The sequence below is a fragment of the Diabrotica undecimpunctata genome, chromosome 10 (genome assembly GCF_040954645.1).
Source record: "Diabrotica undecimpunctata isolate CICGRU chromosome 10, icDiaUnde3, whole genome shotgun sequence".
Taxonomy (NCBI): domain Eukaryota; kingdom Metazoa; phylum Arthropoda; class Insecta; order Coleoptera; family Chrysomelidae; genus Diabrotica; species Diabrotica undecimpunctata.
The window spans coordinates 21,736,595-21,756,837 of NC_092812.1; the positions used below are offsets into that span (position 1 = coordinate 21,736,595).

General features: G+C 36.4%; 1 protein-coding gene across 6 annotated transcripts in view; it reads right to left on the reverse strand.

Annotated features, from left to right (window-relative positions):
• Positions 1-20,243, reverse strand: part of PlexA (plexin A) — a 519,944-nt gene that overhangs the window by 123,201 nt on the left and 376,500 nt on the right. The window lies entirely within an intron of this gene.

A 20,243-nucleotide genomic window follows, 5' to 3' on the forward strand; every position in this document is an offset into this window, starting at 1 on the left:
AAAGAATAATGAACAAAATATTAAGATATAGTGGAGAATACGGACTCTCTCTTAACATCAAAAAAACCAAATTCATGAAAGCAAGAATAACAATACAAACGAAATATTAACGGTAGGCGGCCAGCAGATTGAGAGAGTAAAAAGATAAACTTACTTGGGAACGATAATCACAGAGAATAACGATTATACTGCAGAAATAAGAGTCAGAATTGAAAAAGCACGTGCCAACTTCGTGAAAATGAAAAAGATTTTATGCAGCAAAGACTGACATTGGCCCTCAGAATAAGGCTAATTAAATGCTATGTACACAGTGTACTCTACTATGGAGCTGAATCATGAACATTAAACCGGAATACAATAAATCGACTTAACGCGTTTGAAATGTGGACATCTAGAAGATTGTTAAGGATTCCATGGGTAGATAGAATCACGAATACAGAAGTGTTAAGGAGAATAGGCAGAGAGAGGGAAATGGAAAATACAATAAAAGAAAGGAAATTGCAATATCTCGAACATGTGATGAGAGGCGAAAGATACAACATCTTGAGACTCATAATTCAAGGAAAAGTAGAGGGTAGGAGAAGCGTAGGAAGAAGACGCGTTTCCTGATTGAAGAACCTGAGAGAGTGGTTTGGTTGCAGCTCAAGGCAATTGTTCAGAGCAGCTGCCTCGAAGGTCAGAATAGCCATGATGATTGCCAACCTTCGTTGCGGAGATGGCACTTAAAGAAGAAGAAGAAGTAGGTCCTAGCCTCCTCAAGAATTTCTCTCCAGTCGTACCTATCCATCCCCTTTCTCCGTCAAGCACGTATTCCCATATTTCTTCTGTCTTCATCGATGTTATCATGGAGCGTTTTTCTAGCAGGCTCATATTGTTCCATCCGCATTACATGCCCTATCCACCTCAGACGTCCTATCTTAATATGTTCTACGATATAAGGTTCCTGGTATATTCTATAAAGTTCGAAGTTGTATCGTCTTCTCTACACTCACTGCTCCATAGATTCGCCTTAGTACTTTTCTTTCGAAACATCCTAACATATATTCAATACTTTTTGTTAAAGTCAAGGTCTCTAAACCACATGTTAGAACTGGGCGTATTATTGTTTTGGAGAGTTTTATTTTTGTATTTCTCGACATAATTGTTGATTTAAGTAGGAGATTGAGCCCAAAGTGGCATCTGTTGGCCGTGCAAATTCGCTGTTTATCTCTGCGGTAGTATTATTTTCAGTGTTAAGGAGCGCTCCCAGGTATACAAATTCGTTCACTGCTTCTATGACGACGTTTTCTATAACAAGTTGGCGTAGGCTTTGTGGTTGCGTGCTTATTTTCACATACTTCGTTTTGTTGGTGTTTGTATTGTCGCCAAGGTAACCAATCACGACAAAGATTGTTACTTTGGCCGGCCAACCACAGCGCATGTTATTAACTGTGCCGTCATTGGCCTGTCGGCGGAAATGTGCTGCAAATGCTCAAACACGATGTGTATAAAAGAGCAGCACATTTTCCGATCGGGATCCAGTCGTTTTTCACTCCTAGCCCCGTAGACCTTGTTGGCTCGGTGTGCTACTACGCTACCTTTGAGTTTTATTATTTAACCAATATCCTGCTATCGTCGAAGACGTCGAAATTCAAGAATAATTATCCAAGAATAGTTATCCAACTTAGAAGTTAAAGTATCATCAAGTGTGCAAGACCCGGCGTGTCGACTACAAAACGCTTCCTACAGTAGAACACGATTTTCTGAGATAGAAAAGACATTGGTCTTAGAACTATTTCAAATTGTGTCGAACTGACCACAGCGTCATTTGGGCCTGTCACGGTAAAGAGCGAATGAAAGCTCCGGGGGGCTTGTAATTGCTTTTCCGTTCAGGTTGAGTTGCAATAACACTTCGTCTCCAGGACCTTATGCAAATAGTAACTATAAGAAGTACTGTTAGCGAAAGGTAGCAAAACGAAGCGACTGGCAACAGGAAGAGTCGACATTGCCGGCATTCTTGTACCTCTCTTGAGGAGAGGGAACGCGGCTACACGAAGTGAGAAGGCCGACATCTCTGTGGAATTTGAGGCATACACTACGCATCAGAATTCTAACACAAATTACGTCATTATAAGAAATATATTGTCTGTAAGAAAGTTCGAACTGTTAGAGAATTCTGATTGCCGGTGGCCGCTCACCTACCACAAAGGCTCGGCGGAACTTCTTGCCCGTAGAGGCCGGTATCTCAATTTAACTCCTTACAACGAAGATGGAATCTCGAAACCTGAGATCCTCTTCCAAGAGCGGCGGCCGTAGATCGTCCAGAAACCCCTGAAAACCAGGAGGACGCTACGACCGTACGACAGTATTAAGCCCATTTTTGTATGCGCATACGCCTCTCTTACAGCGTTTTCGGTTCTCCCATCATATAGACAAGGATTTACACTGATTTATTATATATTAAAAACCAATGGTTGTGATTTATGACATACGTATTACTTTTTCCAGAGTGATACAAAGTGAGATATCTATAGAAGAAAATGCCCCTGTCGATGAGTTTAAGTGTATGTTACCAGCATCATTTATTATTGCAAGGTTTAATATGTTCAGGATGCTTTCCATCTTTTTTCCAGTAGGTGTAGTTTTAAAGGAACCCCAGTTAGTATTGTGTCCATTGATCCCCATAATGAGTTTGGGATAAAGAACCACATGATATCATTATTTGCTTAGCAGGTATTCTTAAGTTAAAATTGATTTCATGTGATCAAATGGACTATCCTTTATCCTTTAGACTTAGTTTCAGGAATGCACCTGAAAAATACTGGCTTGTACTTAAAAATGTATATAGTAAGACTGAATAGTCGTTACGGATGAGGTAGATCAAAAATGAAACTACTAGAAGAATTTTGTTTGAAATAGATAAAAACAAAACGAAAAAGTTGTTTATTTTTCAAATCACGTCAAATAGAGTATTTCCCACTACAATTGTGGTTAATTCCGAAAAATATACGAAATATCGTATGGCAGAAAGAGCAAATCAGACAAACAACAATACATACTTAAATTGTGGAGTAGTTATTGTAAACTGTATTGAGAAGAGAGAGTGACTTGTCTCGGTGATACCTTTTTATGTTTCTGTGCATTTATTTTAAGTTAAACTTATGTGTAGTGTATGGTGCTCTCAGAATCATATCAAGGCCAAGAATAGCAGTTCCGCGATTACGAAAGTCCATTTCTAAATAAATTATTTATTTGTAACGGGTGTGATATAGTAAGCAATGTATGCGGCACCTGATAAGATTTACAATTAGCAATTGACAGTAAACAATTAAAAACAAACACGTTTGTTAATCTAATCTAATTGTCTCATTAGAAAATGAAACTAGATATTTTCAAATGACATTTAGAAAGGCAAAAGAATTATAATTTAAAAATGTTTTTTTTAGACTTTTTAGAAATTTCTTTTATTTTTATTTGAGATAACTTGGGTATGTGTGACAGAAACAATTTGTTATATCCAACGGTAGACCTTATTATTCCTATCCCCCACTTCCCATCCAGACAAGTTACGTTACAATTATATAACCAACATGTTACTATTATAGTTTATTCGTCTTCCGGGTTTGGACCGTGTCATTTGTGAGTGACCCAAAAGTGGGTTCATCTCGACGTTTCGCTACAATTGTATGTAGCTTCTTCAGGAGAACAAAAAGGAAAAGAAAACAAAAGAAAGGAAGATGGGTAGTTAGCAACGGTAACTCAGTTACTCAACGCAACCAGAGGCGAATACTAACTACCAAGATGGGCATTTGGTCACAGTAACTCAACTACTTAACGCAGCCAGAGGTGAAAACCAAATGCCAGGACAGGGATTCACGTCCAACAGCTCAGAACACTAACGCGGGGAGTGAATCCCCGCCTCTCGACGCGTTAGTGTTCTGAGCTGTTGGACGTGAATCCCTGTCCTGGCATTTGGTTTTCACCTCTGGCTGCGTTAAGTAGTTGAGTTACTGTGACCAAATGCCCATCTTGGTAGTTAGTATTCGCCTCTGGTTGCGTTGAGTAACTGAGTTACCGTTGCTAACTACCCATCTTCCTGTCTTTTGTTTTCTTTTCCTTTTTGTTCTCCTGAAGAAGCTACATACAATTGTAGCAAAACGTCGAGATGAACCCACTTTTGGGTCACTCACAAATGACACGGTCCAAACCCGGAAGACGAATAAACTATAATTCTGACTCTGGCCGTGGAAGCCTACGATTTCATTTAACATGTTACTATATCATACGGGGTGTCACAGATATCTTTATGATTCCATACTTTACGCGCGCATTGTATATAGCGTAACAATGCGATTTGCTATAAATTCTGTTATTTACCAGCATCCCATATGCATTTTCCGTAATTGTTGATATTGATTTTTAATAAAGTTACGGTAGTTTTATTATTTTTAGCAAGATTATTTTTTTCACAGTGAATTTTGATTAAAATCGATTTTCAGTTGTGTTTTTCCGAACTAATTGTCGTGTCACGTAGTATATTTTTATTACACGCAAATCTCCATAAAATTTTTAATTCAATACTTTATCCACCACGGAAGTTCAACCCTTTGACAGTTATTTAGTTAACAAGTTCCCTATGCAACGGAAAAAAGCTACTTTATAACGGGATTGTTGGTATTGCTTTTCAGAAAATGGTTCTTTCGACTATGGATGGATGATATTGATACGGTTAATATAATATATAAAGAGCAACAAAAAAGGAAAGATACAACGATATACTGGACGAACCGTATTTCTATAATATGTAAAATATCGAGAAGCAATTGAAAAACATTTCAAAGTAAAGTACAGTAATACCTCGATTTATGCCTTTTATCGAAACGACCACATCGAGCGTCATAGACGGGAGATGGTTCTTGATAACTGGTCCTCTTAAGACAACTATCTCTCACTTATGGCTCCACGTGCCAAACCCCGAGAAACTGCATTGGTCTGCAGGCTAAGTGAGGGTAGCCAGATATGGCGAAAATAAGCAATTCCACACTTACTGACCAACGGCTTTGGGCGGATGAGTTAGTAAGTGGAAGAGCACTCTTATGTCCTGACGCTAAGAAATTGGCAGAAAAGGCGAAAAAATCAAGTAAATGGTCAACGGCATAAGGATGCAGAAGGCAAGGAGAAACCACTGCATTAAAGATCCAATTGGATATCTCTAGTACAATCATCATGGCAATGAGTACGAAAAGAAAAAAAGAAACTGATCATGAGAATCGGAACCCAAGATCCGGCAGATGTTATGATAAATGAATGTGGCAACACCAACCAAATCATATTCAATATAGGTGAGCTAAATCTGGCTTGCCTGTGAATTGGAAATATACTCCTAAAGCTTGGGTGACAGATTCCCTTTTTGAGGATTAGTTTTGTCATCATTTGATACCTGAAGCCGAACGTTATTGGCAATCTAAACAAATTACATTTAAATCGACAACGCACATGCTTATCCTCCTGCAACTTTAACCAGTTTTGACCCACATGTAAGTTGAATTTTTACCTGCTAATTCAACCAGCTTACTTCAACAGACGGATCAGGGAGTCATTAAAACATTCAAAGCTTATTAGACCATACCATCACTTGCACACCGGTATGAAGTTATAAGAAAAACAACGAGCTCTCTGTTAAAGACTTTTGGAAACAATTCAAAATCATTGGAGAATCTTAGAATGAAATTTCACAAAAAACGTTAAATGGCGCCCGGAAAAAACTCTTTTTTTCATCACTGACACTAAGGTGGAGTTGACGCCAGAGGCTGATGAAATTAGTAATGCGACTAAAGAAGTTGTTAATCTCGCCATGCAAATAAATTTGGAAGTGGATAGTGATGACGTTCAAAAACTGTTGGATTCTCAGACCATCTGCGATGCGTGGTACGTGTCACAGTTCTTAGAAGTATCTAGAATATTCGATCGTTGGCATTCTCGATGCGCATTCGACGGGAAGGATAGAGGTGGACTACTCCAGAATATTCTAGTATATAATAGCTTGTATATATATATATATATATATATATATATATAAATAAGTAACGATGATATTAGGTTATTAGTGGATAAGATATTTTCGTGCTGTAAACTTATATAAATAGAACCGCTCTTTTTATTTAAAAACGGTACAGTGGTGTCAGGGGTGAGGTGAAAGACCTTCTTGGCAAAACATTAGTGCATGTAGTCCAGAAGTACAGAAGAACATAATCTAAGCTTCAGTTGATTGTACCTAAAAGTAAAGTGTCAGAAATATTGCGTCAGTTGCATGACGGTGCATCAGGTGGACACTTTGGTATTACGAAGACTCTGCACAAAGGTTCGAGAATGGTTCTATTGAACTGTAAAGATGATGTAAGAAGATGGTGCCGGAAATGTGAACTGTGTGCAACCAGTAATGGTCCGTTTGGTAAAAAGGACACCCATGAAACAGTACAATGTTGGTAGTCCTATTGCAGGTCCACTTCCAGAGACGAATGATGGAAATAAATATATCCTGGTAGCCATGGATTATTTTACGAAATGGACTGAGGCCTATACGATACCAAATCAAGAAGCTGCTACCGTTGCAGGGGTAATTGTTAAAGAATTCTTTAGCCGATTTGGTGTTCCCTAGGAGATCCACTCCGACCAAGGGCGAAACTTCGAGTCAACCCTTTTCCAAAGCGTTTGTAAATTGATTGGTGTCACAATAAGACCAGAACGACACCCCTGCATCCCCAATCAGATGGAATGGTCGAGAGGATGAACCGAACGATGGGTAAACACCTGTCCAAAGTTGTATCAGAACATCAAAGAGATTGGGACCAGCACATTCATTTATTCTTAATGGCCTACCGCTCGGCCTACCTCAAAGGCGGAGTTAAAATTCATGTAAAGGCAGAAAGGTTCTATTGTAAACCAAATTTCGTCTACTGCGCCGTGGTCAGGAGTATTTGCACTATCTCTACGTGTCACAGTTCATAGAAGTATGGATCTAGAATATTCGATCGTTGGCATTCTCGATGCGCTTTCGACGTGAAGGATAGAGGTGGACTACTCCAGAATATTCTAGTACATAATAACTTGATGATATTAGGTTTTTAGTGGATAAGATATTTTCGTGCTGTAAACTTATAAATAAATATATTTATATAAATTAGAACCGCTCCTTTTTTTTAAACGGTACAACACCAATAATTATTTTCCAGCCATAAGTCAAGTTATTCTTTGTCATAAACTATTTTGTCCCTCTTAAATCTCTTGAAAACATAATAAATATTCAAACAACTATGTGTTTTAATATATCTAACATAACAGATTAGACGAGAATATTTGTGGACATCTATTGCCTCATCATCATTATCAGCCATTTTGAGTCCACGGCTGGACATAGGCCTCCCGTAAATAATTCCAATGCATTCTCTATTGCCTAATCTAGCTGAATTACAAAATATCTACAGCTATGTCGCAAATTATTTTGCTGATAGTATTATTGGACAGTAGTATTTGCAAAACCTGATTACTAACATCCTCCTCGAACGTAATTTTTACTATGTCCACAGCAGTAAAATCAACTCTTCTGCAATTATATGAGGATTGTATTCTCACTGTGCAAAATTATATAGTCCACTTTATCCGATGCCAAAAGTGCATTACTGTTGATTTAAGAATGTTTGGAAAAAGCAGACTTTTGTTTGTCTGCTGATGTTAATTTACTAGCGAAAAGTTCCCTTGGTTTACCAACTATACTCGGGTGAAGAGTTCATATAAAGAATATTTGGAGGATGCTCTTCCTTCATCATTTATATCCACAAAATATTTTTCGTCATACTTTCTATATTTAATTTTCCGAATCCCCAATGCATCCTCTTATTTTTTCGATGACGACGTTAGCATTAAAAACCTGTTCATAATAAACACGTTGACAAATCATTTTTCACTCACTTCAAAATGAAACTCTCGTTTTAGTTGAGCACAAGCCTGATACTGACACTTTTTTATTTAAAATTTACTAATTTTTCTTATAATGTAATCTATTTAAGTGGTTCAATAATTTTAACCAGAAAGTTATATCTTATACCGCCGTGCTAATTATTTTGGTTGTTATTTATTTAAACCTTTTATTTCTGAATAAAATACAATAGAATGATGATTCTCACTTTAGTCAGTCACCAAGAGAATTAAAAAAGAGACAAGGGAACGTGTCCGAAGTGTTCGGTTGACAACGGTACAGAGCAGATTTATTATAAATATATTAAAGCATCATGGTTGGCGGTTGCCCAGACTTTTCGGCATCAAAGATTCAAATTTTTAAATGTCCCTATACATTAACAATTCAGTAGTTAAAAATTCTGGATAAATGCTAATGGTGAGAGATTCTTTCTTAACAGGGGCTTTCTATATTAAATTGATAGTTATGCTGCCTGTGAAATGAATGCATATCTGTCTTTTAATTTCTGTTTCCTCTTTTACTTCAGAGTATGGTGAAATAAACTCATGTTGCCCGACACTAAGGCGTACAATTCTGACAAACTTTTAAGGTCTTATTTGCATTTTGTCGTATTTTATTCTAAGTTTGTCGGAGTGGTCATATTATTCAGAGATCTTCATAAATTAAAAAATAAAGATTTAAATATTGACAGATATGTTAATCACCTACAGATATGGTAGAAAAAATGGTACGATTACAGCTCAATTAAATCAACAAAGATTCTGCAATCGTCGACATATTCTACATTTGTAATGATTGGACATAGACCGAACAAATTAGCAATCTTAAACTAAATTAGTTGAACGCAGTTAATATTCGTTACTTTCACATTATTTTCATTTTCTACCGAAACAATTATTAATACCGGGCTGACAAAACATCACACTATTTCACCTGTAGAAAGGGGTGTAAAGCTAGTTCGCGTCCGTAGTAGAACACTACACGTGCACCCCTGGGTAACGATAAACGAACTAGCACAAAAGGCGCCAGACAATCTTGAATCTCCTGGCAATTAAAATATCACGGAAAATCTTTCCAGAAATGACACTTGTAAACGGACCTTATCAGGACCATTTGACCAAGAACTCGGACCAAGCATACGAGTTTGCCATTTTAACATAGAAGGCATAAGCAGGGCAAAATGTCAAATCCTGCACAGACTTTTAAAAGACAACGAAGTTGACCTAGTAGCACTTCAGGAAACGCACACAGAAAACGAAGGTCAACTAAGCTCAAGAGGAAAAATCCCCGGCTATGATCTTTTGGGCGCTACCTACGATAGAGCTTACGAAGTGGCAACATATGTCCGTTCAAACATAGAAAATGCAGCATTATTCGTCACTTCTACCGAGAACAACATCCACGAGGTAACTGTGAAAATAGGCAATGTCATAATAGCTAACATATACAAACCTCCTGCTATTACCTGGCCTGTCCAAGTTCTTAATCCCTATGAACACCCAGCCATATACGTAGGGGATTTCAACAGCCACCATGAGATGTGGAAATACTCAGACACTGACAGAAATGGCACGTCCCTTGTGGAATGGGCAGAGGAACATGGTGCCCACCTTCTATTCGACGCCAAAGATAGAGGCACTTTCAGATCTGCGGTCTGGAGGAGAGAATATAACCCTGATCTCTGTTTTGTTACCATTGACAACAAAGGCCAACCGCTAGCAGCATCACGAAGGGTTATGCCTGACTTTCCACATAGTCAACATCGCCCCGTCCTAATCAAAATCGGTATCAGCATTCCGATTATAAGATCGTTCCCACGCACCAGATGGAACTTCAAGAAAGCTAACTGGTCTGCTTTCACCAGTAACCTTGACAAATGCCTAGGATGGATTCCACCAAAGAGCCAAAACTACGGGAGACTAACAGGAGCAATAATCACCTCAGCAAAAGCGACAATCCCTAGAGGATACCGCAAAGAATATATCCCTGGTTGGACAGAACAGAGCGAAAAACTGTATGAAGAATATTGCGAAGATGGAAAGCAGGAGATTGCAGACGAACTACTCCACAGCATTGATGCTGCCAGGCGTGAAAAATGTACCCAGACAGTAGAAAACCTAGACTTTCAGAAGTCAAGTCGACAAGCTTGGTCACTACTGCGGAAACTCGGAAGTAGCAACCCACCCGTTCGCCAAACCAACCTAGTAACTCCAGACCAAATAGCTACGCACATAGTGTCAACCTCTAGGGCACCTCAAAATCGTTTACATACAATTAAAGTTAAAAAAGACCTCAAAACCATAAAATCTAGTCTTGCACACTCAACAGAATATTCCAACCCATTTACGCATGGGTTGCAAAAGCTCTGCGGCACTACATGGGGCTCCTCAGCACCCACACTTAGATCGACAGCATTAGGACTGGTATACCCCGTAGCGGAATACTGTGCACCAGTATGGATAAACAGTCCACATACTCACCGTGTTGATGTCCAACTCAACCAAGTCATGCGAACTATATCGGGCACAATCAAGGCCACGCCCACTTACTGGTTACCAGCTTTGAGTCATATAGCTCCACCACCCATCCGCCGGGAACATGCCCTTGTCAGAGAATTTACAAAAATCAATACTGATCCTGAGCTCCACTCCCATGTCGGAACTTCCGCCAGGGACATAAATAGGCTCCGTTCAAGACACCCGCCTTTAAAAACAGCAAAAAGGCTAGTAGATCAAAACTTTAATGTAACTGAACGGTGGAGAGAACAATGGGAGAATAACGCTGCACCAGCTAACTGGAACATGCCATGTATTACAAGCAAACCTGAGGGCTTCAACCAACCGAGACCAATTTGGACCACAGTCAATAGAATAAGGACGAACTGTGGCATATGTTCCGACTCACTTTTTAGATGGGGAAAAATACAATCACCAAATTGCGACTGCGGCGCCGAAAGGCAAACAGTAAAACACATGTTAGAGGAATGCCCGATTAGATCCTATAACGGCAACCCTTCGGATTTCCTGGCTGCTACAAAAGAGTCAATCGAATATATTTATAATCTAGATGTTTGTTTGTAGAATAATATTTTTGTATTTACTGTTGTTTGTAATTTATATATATATATATATATATATATATATATATATATATATATATATACATATATATATATATATATATATATATATATATATATATATATATATATATATATATGAACCTGTGATATAGCCATACGGTAAATAAAATAAATAACCTGTAGAAAATTCTCTATTCTACAGTAGTTCGTTCAATAAATAAACAATAAATATATTTGAATTTCCCATCTCACTAAATTAAAGACCTACGCGATCAGCATCACATGCCGTCTTCCTGCTGCATCGTATCTTCTGCGCCTGTCGGTTGTTTACATTCGAACTATTCGAACCCCCCTAAAACACTTCATATCACGCTTTATAACTAGAAGCACGCAAGTCAAACTTACTCTCTGGCTTCCCAACTGAAGCAAATCAAATATTATTTCAAGATTAAGTTTGTTTTTGAATAAATAACTAAGTTCATTAATAATCAAGGCGGAATCTGTTAATAAATAACGAGTTTTGGGTGTGAAGCATTGAATATAAACGCAGTTTTTTGCATAAATTGCTCCAAAATATCACCAGAAATGATAATTTCATTATGCGTGAGTTGTAAAATGTGGGCTTAACCTTTTATTAGACGCAGTTTAATTTTGTGTATCAGTAGTCGCACACGGTCTACTACACCGGTCATAAAAAATACTCCTCTGGATGCATTTTGTTTAAATTTTAATAAAATAATCTACTGTTTGTAGTTTCTTTAACATTATTTATTAATATTGACATATTTTGTTCATTTAAAATGTTTATTTATTTATTTTACAATTTTTGTACTAGTTTGATTTATTCTCCTTTTTAGTAAACAAATTACAATTACTTTAAAATTAGAACATAGCATATCAGTCTTCAAGAACTATCTTAAACAAAAATAAAACATTATTTCACTAAGACTTATCATAAAAAATATGAGAGATGACAAAAAAAAAATAATAAAATTATAACAAAGAAAAAATACAAACAAAGATACTTTTTACAAATCGAGCAAAAATATTTTGTTTTTCGATTCTTTTTCCATTAATAGTCACCACACCTCCCAATTGCTACAGGAGTTATTTGAACTGGCACAACATCTTCCTCCAAATGACAGATCTCCTTTAGTCGAATCCTTATTGTCTTATAAAGTTTTATCTTGAGGTTGCAGTCATTAATAGGGCAGGAATAGCAACCTCAAGATAAAACTTTATTTTACATAACGTGTCAGTCAATAATACCTAACGACTTATAACAAAGGAATTTATTGCTGTAACATGTAAAAAGTTGTACAAAACAACCATAGGCCATCTTCTACTACAACGTGCCACATCATATTGTGCGCATAATTTATCTACGGTATCAACACCGCTTTTTGTACTGTTATATGCTAATATGATTTCCGGTTTTCCAGTTACATGATCAACGTCGTCCCCATGGTGCATAGTGGAATATAACAGAACGTTTTTGTTGTTTTTTGGTTTATATAACACTAGTGTTCCTTTTAAACTAAACCCAAATGTACTAGAGCCAATAGGTCGTCCTTGATTGTTACAGAAATATGCAGAAATTTCTCTTCTATTTTATTGTTCCCAAGAGAGTTAAACTATTTTCCTTTAAGCTTATACCAAGATCAACGCTGGTGTACCAATTGTCGGTGGTAACATTTCTCTTAGATCCGTAAAGATGTTGACAGGACCGTTCCACCACTGCCTTGATATTACTGTTTAAATAGTATAGACCACGCACTTGGTTTTTGTCAACGTATACTTCCATGTTACTGGTATAAAATAACTTTGCATCAGGCAGTGCAAATATTTTTATACCGTATCTATTGGGTTTGCTTGGAATGTACTCTGGCGGAACGAGCAGCGTCCTCTAGAAGCCTCCGACTTTTCGTCCTCAGTTACGTATTGCGAATGAGAGAAAATTTTTTTCTGATTTTCACTTCACTTGGTAATCTCTTAAAGTAAAGTAAAGATCTCTTATTGGCGCTAATTTATCCAAACTAACTCTATCATGCCTTCTATTGATATCATCAGTTCGCATGAACCTTAGTAAATTTCTGAGTCTTCTGATGTTCATTGTCAGTCGGAAAACCTCTATACCAGTGCCGTACGTTTTCCACAAGTCTGTTGTGTTAAGGAGACTTACCTTTCTTACACCTGCAAGATATAAGAAATCTAAAAGGGCACGAATTTCATCGATGTTTGTTGCTTCTATTTTTGTATTGGTCCCATCAACAATTATTTGCAACATATCAATATCAAATAGAGCGTTCCAGACACCTAAATTATCGGTTTTCTGCCTGACACATTGTTTTGAACCCGGAAGCTGCAGAACAATATTTTCACTTCTAGAAAATATTCAACAATATTTTCACTAACCCATTTTGTTTTATTATCTTTGCCCAAAAAATATGGACCAATGGAAAAATCTGTCTCATCTAATTCTTCATTTTCCTGTTCCGTATCCCTTCCCTCCAAGTATTCTTCTACATGATCTTCTTCTCCCGATTCCTCTTCATCATCATACTCATCATCCGTTGAAACTTCTTCAAAAAGTGCTAACAATCTTTTTTGCTCTTTTCCACAATCCATAATATCTTAATATAACTTATTCTTCAAACTCGTATTCCATTATATGGTCATTAAAGCTAATTACATTTTTATTTATAAAAACAAATTCACTTCCTTACTGAACGAATAAAAGCATTAGAAGAAACTGATAAGGGTATGACGCACCTCCTAATATTACTAAGAACTAAAATAAATCAACATGAAGACTAATAACGCGTAATGAGGTTTTACTTACACTTTCATTATAATCCCTCTTTTATTTTATTATTATCATTCGACATTCGAGTTAGTAATTGTTACTACACCAATTAAACGTACAGTAATATGGTGATATAGAAATAGTGAAAAAGTTATAAAATGGCGACATTTACTCCAAAGAAAAGAGGTGTAAAAAATTCTCCGCTATCTGTTAGTGAAAAAGTTATAATTTTAAATGTATATGATTGCATAAAACACGATCACCCTAGTTTGTCTGTGCAAGAAAGTGTTGAGCGATGTGCCCGAATGACTGGAATTGGACAGTCCACGATTTTTAAATTATTGCGAGAAAGAAAGATATCAGGCCAGTTAAGTCCATGCAAGAGAAAATCAGGAAGACCAATAAAAATCTTAGGTGAAGACACCAAACGTGACATTCGAAGAAAAGTTCATTCGTTTTATTTTAAAAAGGAAATACCCACCCTTGACAAAATACTAATGGAGATAAGCCAAGATAACGATATTCCTTTGATATCCAGAAAACTTTTATGGAAAACTTTAAAAAGTATGAATTTTTCCTGGGAAAAGCACAATCGAAAGGCACTATTACTGGAAAGTGATGAAATCATTTGCTGGAGACGAAAATATTTGAGAACTATAAAACAGTACCGCCGAGAGCACAAGAAAATTTTTTATCTTGATGAGACGTGGATAAACGAAGGTTATATAGTCCAAAAAATGTGGCAAGATAAAAATGTAACAAGTGCTCGCCAAGCTTTCATAGAAGGCCTTTCGACGGGTATTAAAGTGCCTTCGGGAAAAGGGAAGAGGCTTATAATTGCTCACATTGGAAGCGAAGAAGGATTTTTAAAAGAAGGTTTGTTAAGCTTTGAGTCGTGTCGGACGGGAGATTATCATGAGGACATGAATTCGGATGTCTTCGAAGACTACTTCGGGGAAATGTTAAAATTTCTTCCAGCTGATTCGGTCGTGGTTATGGATAATGCAAGCTACCATTCAAGGCGCATAGAGAAGGTACCAACTTCAACTTGGAGAAAGCAAGAAATTATTAACTGGCTGTCAAATAAAGGTATTCAGTTTGAGACGAATTCAATAAAGAAGGAACTACTAGCCGTAGTAAAACAACATAAATCTCGCTTCATAAAATATGCCGTAGAAGATGTAGCAGAAAAGTATAAAGTAACTGTGCTACGCCTACCGCCATATCATTGCGAATTAAATCCCATAGAACTTATATGGGCACAAGTTAAAGGATATGTTGCAAGGCACAATACCACATTTAAAATGAAAGATGTCAAGGTATTGTTTGATCAAGCCATTATGGAAATCACATCAGAAAACTGGCAAAAAGCAATCCAGCATGTTTTAAAAGAGGAAGATAAAATGTGGGAACTGGACAACTTGGTCGATCAGGTGGTTGACCCTATAATTATAACACCAGGGGATGATGACAGTTCTTCGGATGAAGACTATAGTGATGTAGAATTGTAATAACGTATCCAGTAAAGTTTTTGTAGTTTTTGTGAATAAATTGATTTAAACTCCCCACAAGTGTTTCAATATGTAAAGTTCATTCGTGTGTGTTTGTGAGTATTTCCCGATTTCGGTTCGTATATATTTTATTGTTACATTTTATATTTTTTTAATAACACTGTTCTGCTGTATTACATTTTTATTTCCTTTAATATGATTTTTAAGAATGCATATTCTTTTGTCAATTAACCCACTAGCGCGCCTCTGGCTCAGTGTTTATCTGTCGATAACAATGGACTAATCCCTTAAAACAGGGTGATACCTACCTGCTCTTTATGAAACGACAGAATTTTGCAATGCGGACGGAATTTATTGACGGATTATTGACGGATTACCCTGTAGCGCTTTTGAATACTTCATGAGATTTTATTACTCTACACTCATTAGAAATAGATTATAGATAATTTCCCTTTTTATCACAAATACAAAACATGTTTTTCATATTTTGACATTCTACATACATATTTAGATGATATGCTCTTATTTAACTTTATCATCAGCGTGCGTTAATGAAAAAAGAAAAAAAATAGAGAGTATCCGGCTCCGTTTTAGTGAAAAATTAAAATGGTCAAAGTAGAGTAAATAACCAGTGTACTATGAGAAAAAGTAATCAGTGCATATATGCGTACTAATTAAGTTTGTTATTGGGAGAGCACTTAAATTAAAAACTTGCCGGCTGTTCAAAATAGCATTTGATTTAAATTAAATAAATGTGATAGGTACCGTAACTTTGTACTTTTTCAAATAGACGTGAAGAAATTCTAATCACAATAAGTTAATTAACACAAAATATTATACACTTATAAAGTTTTTAATCGTTTAAATTTGATGAAAAACGTTATTTATGGTTAAAATTTTATTTACATTGGTATGGGAAGAGATTTTAATCGCCTTTTTTTAGAAATTCTTAAAGTAACGACGCAACAAGCGTAGGCCGTAGGACAGACACAAACTAACCAGATGGGACTGAGATACCAATGAAGAGAAAGTATTTGTATTTAAAACACATTAAACGAAAACCCAGGAATTTTATCGAATAGATTAAAATATAAGATTAGTGTTCGCTATGAAACAGGAAAATTTCTGATGTTCCTTTTACTTAAAAATAATATTGATAGGTATGTATATCTAAATAATTTATTTATGAACTATTTGTATAGCACGATAAATTAAAATTTGAAAATAAATATTTACAAAACTTTTGTCACTCACATTTGTCTCGGTGACAGTGTAATTATCATGTTTCTAGAAGCCCTATTAAATGTATGTGAAACATACACCGGACAGGGCGGGAGACTATTTGCTGGTCATTAAGAATTCAGTGCTGTTCATTAATTGATTGCCATGGGCTTCAATCAAGTTAGCTTAAGATTTTTATATTGCATGTGTATAATTTCACCATTATGCTTCAATGAATGATAGATAAAACAGCGTAACAGTCATTTTGGTGCCGGGGAAGCTATCTAAACTGCGGAGGCACAAGTTAGGGATATAGCTTAATATTAAATAAACAGTAATACAACAATTATACAACTGTATAAATCACTTATCTACATTAACACATAACATATATCATTAAATTAAATTAAATTTAGAAGTTGTTTCTAGTTTATTACCCCACGAAACGAAGCCGAAAAATCACTTGAACAATCGAAAAATCACTGGGAGCTATTTTTTAACTGGAATATCTGGGGTAAGTCAATAGAAAAGGCATATTATCTCGTGGTTATCGAAACTTTTACTGTGTGATGACATTTAAGCAAAAGAAAAAGCGACTTTTTTTCATTAATTTCAATATTGTGAAAAAACTACGCATTCTAGATAAAAACGTTCAACAGACGACTTTCGTGATATTCGAATACTTGCTCTTTAAAATGAGATGTTCTAAATTAAAAAATGGTTAAAAACAAAAAAGTTATTGCAAATTAACCCCGAAAGTAAACATGTTTTTTAATTGTTTATACTTATTAAAATAATATAATATAAAATAATATAAATAATATAAAATAATAATGTGAGTTTTTTATGGGGTTAAGATGGGCACAATCGGTCAATTAGTTTAGTAAAGGGGCTGTGAGAGTTCGGCGTATTTTCCCATGTTAAATCCCATAAGAAATCGCTAAGGTCCATTCTGCTCGTTTTTGGCTCATTTCTTTGTGGAGGTGCGACGGCTCGTCCGATCGTGACGTGTGAGGTATCGTCGGAAAGAGGATGGGGTAATGAATATGTTATCACAAAAAACAAAAATAGCGGCATTGCCAAAAGGACACTAAGCTTATAACGTCTAAACGGCTCAACGTACAACAACGTACAAGGTATCGATTGAAAGGGGAGGGGTTAACTATTATGTAGACGCAAAATACAAAGATGGCGGCGTATTGACAAAAGGACACTAAGCTTGTAATGTCTAAACGACTTAACGTACAACAACGTACAAGGTATCGATGGAAAGGGGAGGGGCCAACAAATAAGTAGACACAGAAAAAAAACATGGCGGCGTATTGCCAAAAGGACACTAAGCTTGTAACGTCTAAACAGCTCAACGTACAACAACGTGCAAGGTATCGATGAAAGAGGAAGAGATATTAAATACGTTAACACAAAAAACAGATGAAAAAACATTGCCAAAACGGCGCTATATTGTATCCCCTATGTTATTGGTCCGATTTTAACGTATGAGACGTCAAATGAAAGAGGTTGGGATATCGAATATGACAACAATAAAATCAAACATGGCAACATTGCCAAAACGGCAATATATTGTATATTGGTTGTTATTGGTTCAATTACTACGTATGAAGCGGTAAATGAAAGAGGATGGGCTAATGAATATGTTATCACAAAAAACAAACGCAAAAACATCGCCAAAACGACAACTACGCTATATTAATATACTTAAAACGTAGTTTCAATGCTTAAACATCAGCTAACAGATATCTAACGCGATCTAACATATAGCAGACGAATACCTGACGCTATCTAACGCATATGAGACATATAGCAGACGCGTTTTAACTCTTATCAGACGTATAGCAGACGCATATCAGATGTAGGTCAGACGTATAGCAAACGTACAGCAGACGCAATCTAACGCATAGCAGACGCCATCTAAATCATATCAGACGTATAGTTTATAGACGTATATTAAATTATTATGTTTGTTTATCCCATTTGAGAGAACAAAGGTCATTTTCAAATGTCTGTACAGGTGTTTTTCAATACTTGAATGTTTTTTGTTGGTCTGGTCCTCTTTATATTTCTTATTTATTTTTTAACTATAATAATTTTTAATTGTTTACTTAAATAAATTTGGAGACAAGCTAATATTGACCTTTTGTAGAATAAAAAAGTAATTTTTTACCTTCTATATACACTTCGCATCATAGAAAACGGGCCGCCCCAAATATTTAAAATATTTTCGAAATTATTATTTATTGCTACAAAATTAAGCATTTATTTTTTTTTATATTGAATCAATAACTCGTTTAGTATAAAATTTCATCATTGTCGTAAAATATCAATCGAAAATAAAACATTTAAGAAAAATAGGAAATTTATTGAAAAAATCAACTTACAGTTTTAAAAACAACAATAAACTGTATATTTCCATTCATCCATTTTCAGTAATGGGTATTGCCACCTCGATTCTGGATGGCACTCCTCATTCGATTTGGCATGGAATTTATAACGTTTTGGATATCTTTTTGGGAAAAAGTGGCCCATTCCTCAATGAGTGCCATCTGAAGCTCTCCAGGTGTTGTTGGAGCAGGTATGCGACGCCTAAGGCTCCATATATGCTCAATAGGATTTAAATCAGGGCTTTGAGTAGGCCAGTCTATTTTTGGAATACCAACCTCGTCAAGGTACTTCGTTACTATCCTTGCCGTGTTTGGTCTCGCATTATCCTGCATTAGCAGGAATTCGTTGCCAATAAATCCAGCATAGGGCATCACATGATGTTGTAAGATTTCCGTTATGTACCTTACTGCTGTTAACGCACCTCTGTCGATCACGACGAGATCCGTATGAGCATCAAAAGAAATCCCTGCCCAAAACATTACTGAACCACCACCAAAAGCAACCCGTGATGCCCGAGTGCAACCAGCGAAACGTTGTCCAGCCCGTCTGTACACCTTACTGCGTCCATCTTTACCATAAATAGACATTCTACACTCATCCGAGTCTTCGTCTTTTGTGAGCTGGAGAAAGTAAGGGCCCCGTTGCTGGACTGCAAGCTGTCACACCTTGCTCCCTTAATCTTCGCCGAATAGTAGAAAGGCTGATTGCTGGTCCTTGAGCTTGCTGTAAATGGCTTTGAAGTATTCTATCGGTTTGGGTCCGATTCCGTAATGCAGCAAGAATGACGACGCGACCTTCCCTAGCGGTTGTTTTCCTTTTTGGACCCGTACCAGGTCGTCGTTGGTGAGATCCTGTCACAATAAATCGTTGCTGGGTCCTTTGTACAGTCGAACGACTAACATTCAATTGTCTTTCAACTTGTCTTTGACTTAATCCACTTCCCAGTAACGTTACAATTTCAACCGATTTTTGAAAATTCTCCATCGTTATTAACTCAAGACTACTTCACACTAATTTAGCTACTGTAATCTGAGATGCGTTTAAAACTCATTAGAACCCTTTACGATATCATACATTTCTCAAAACAATCGCTTCCTCCAAAAATTGATCAAGTTGTAAACAACTTTTTTTCAAAATTGTTTTGTTTTATAGGTTCTACGAATATCCTCAATCCAGTTACAGGGTCGGTTTGCTTTCGCAACAACCCATTTAACTTAACCCAAGACACATTAAAAATAAAATAATATTAATTCAATTTACAAAAAAATA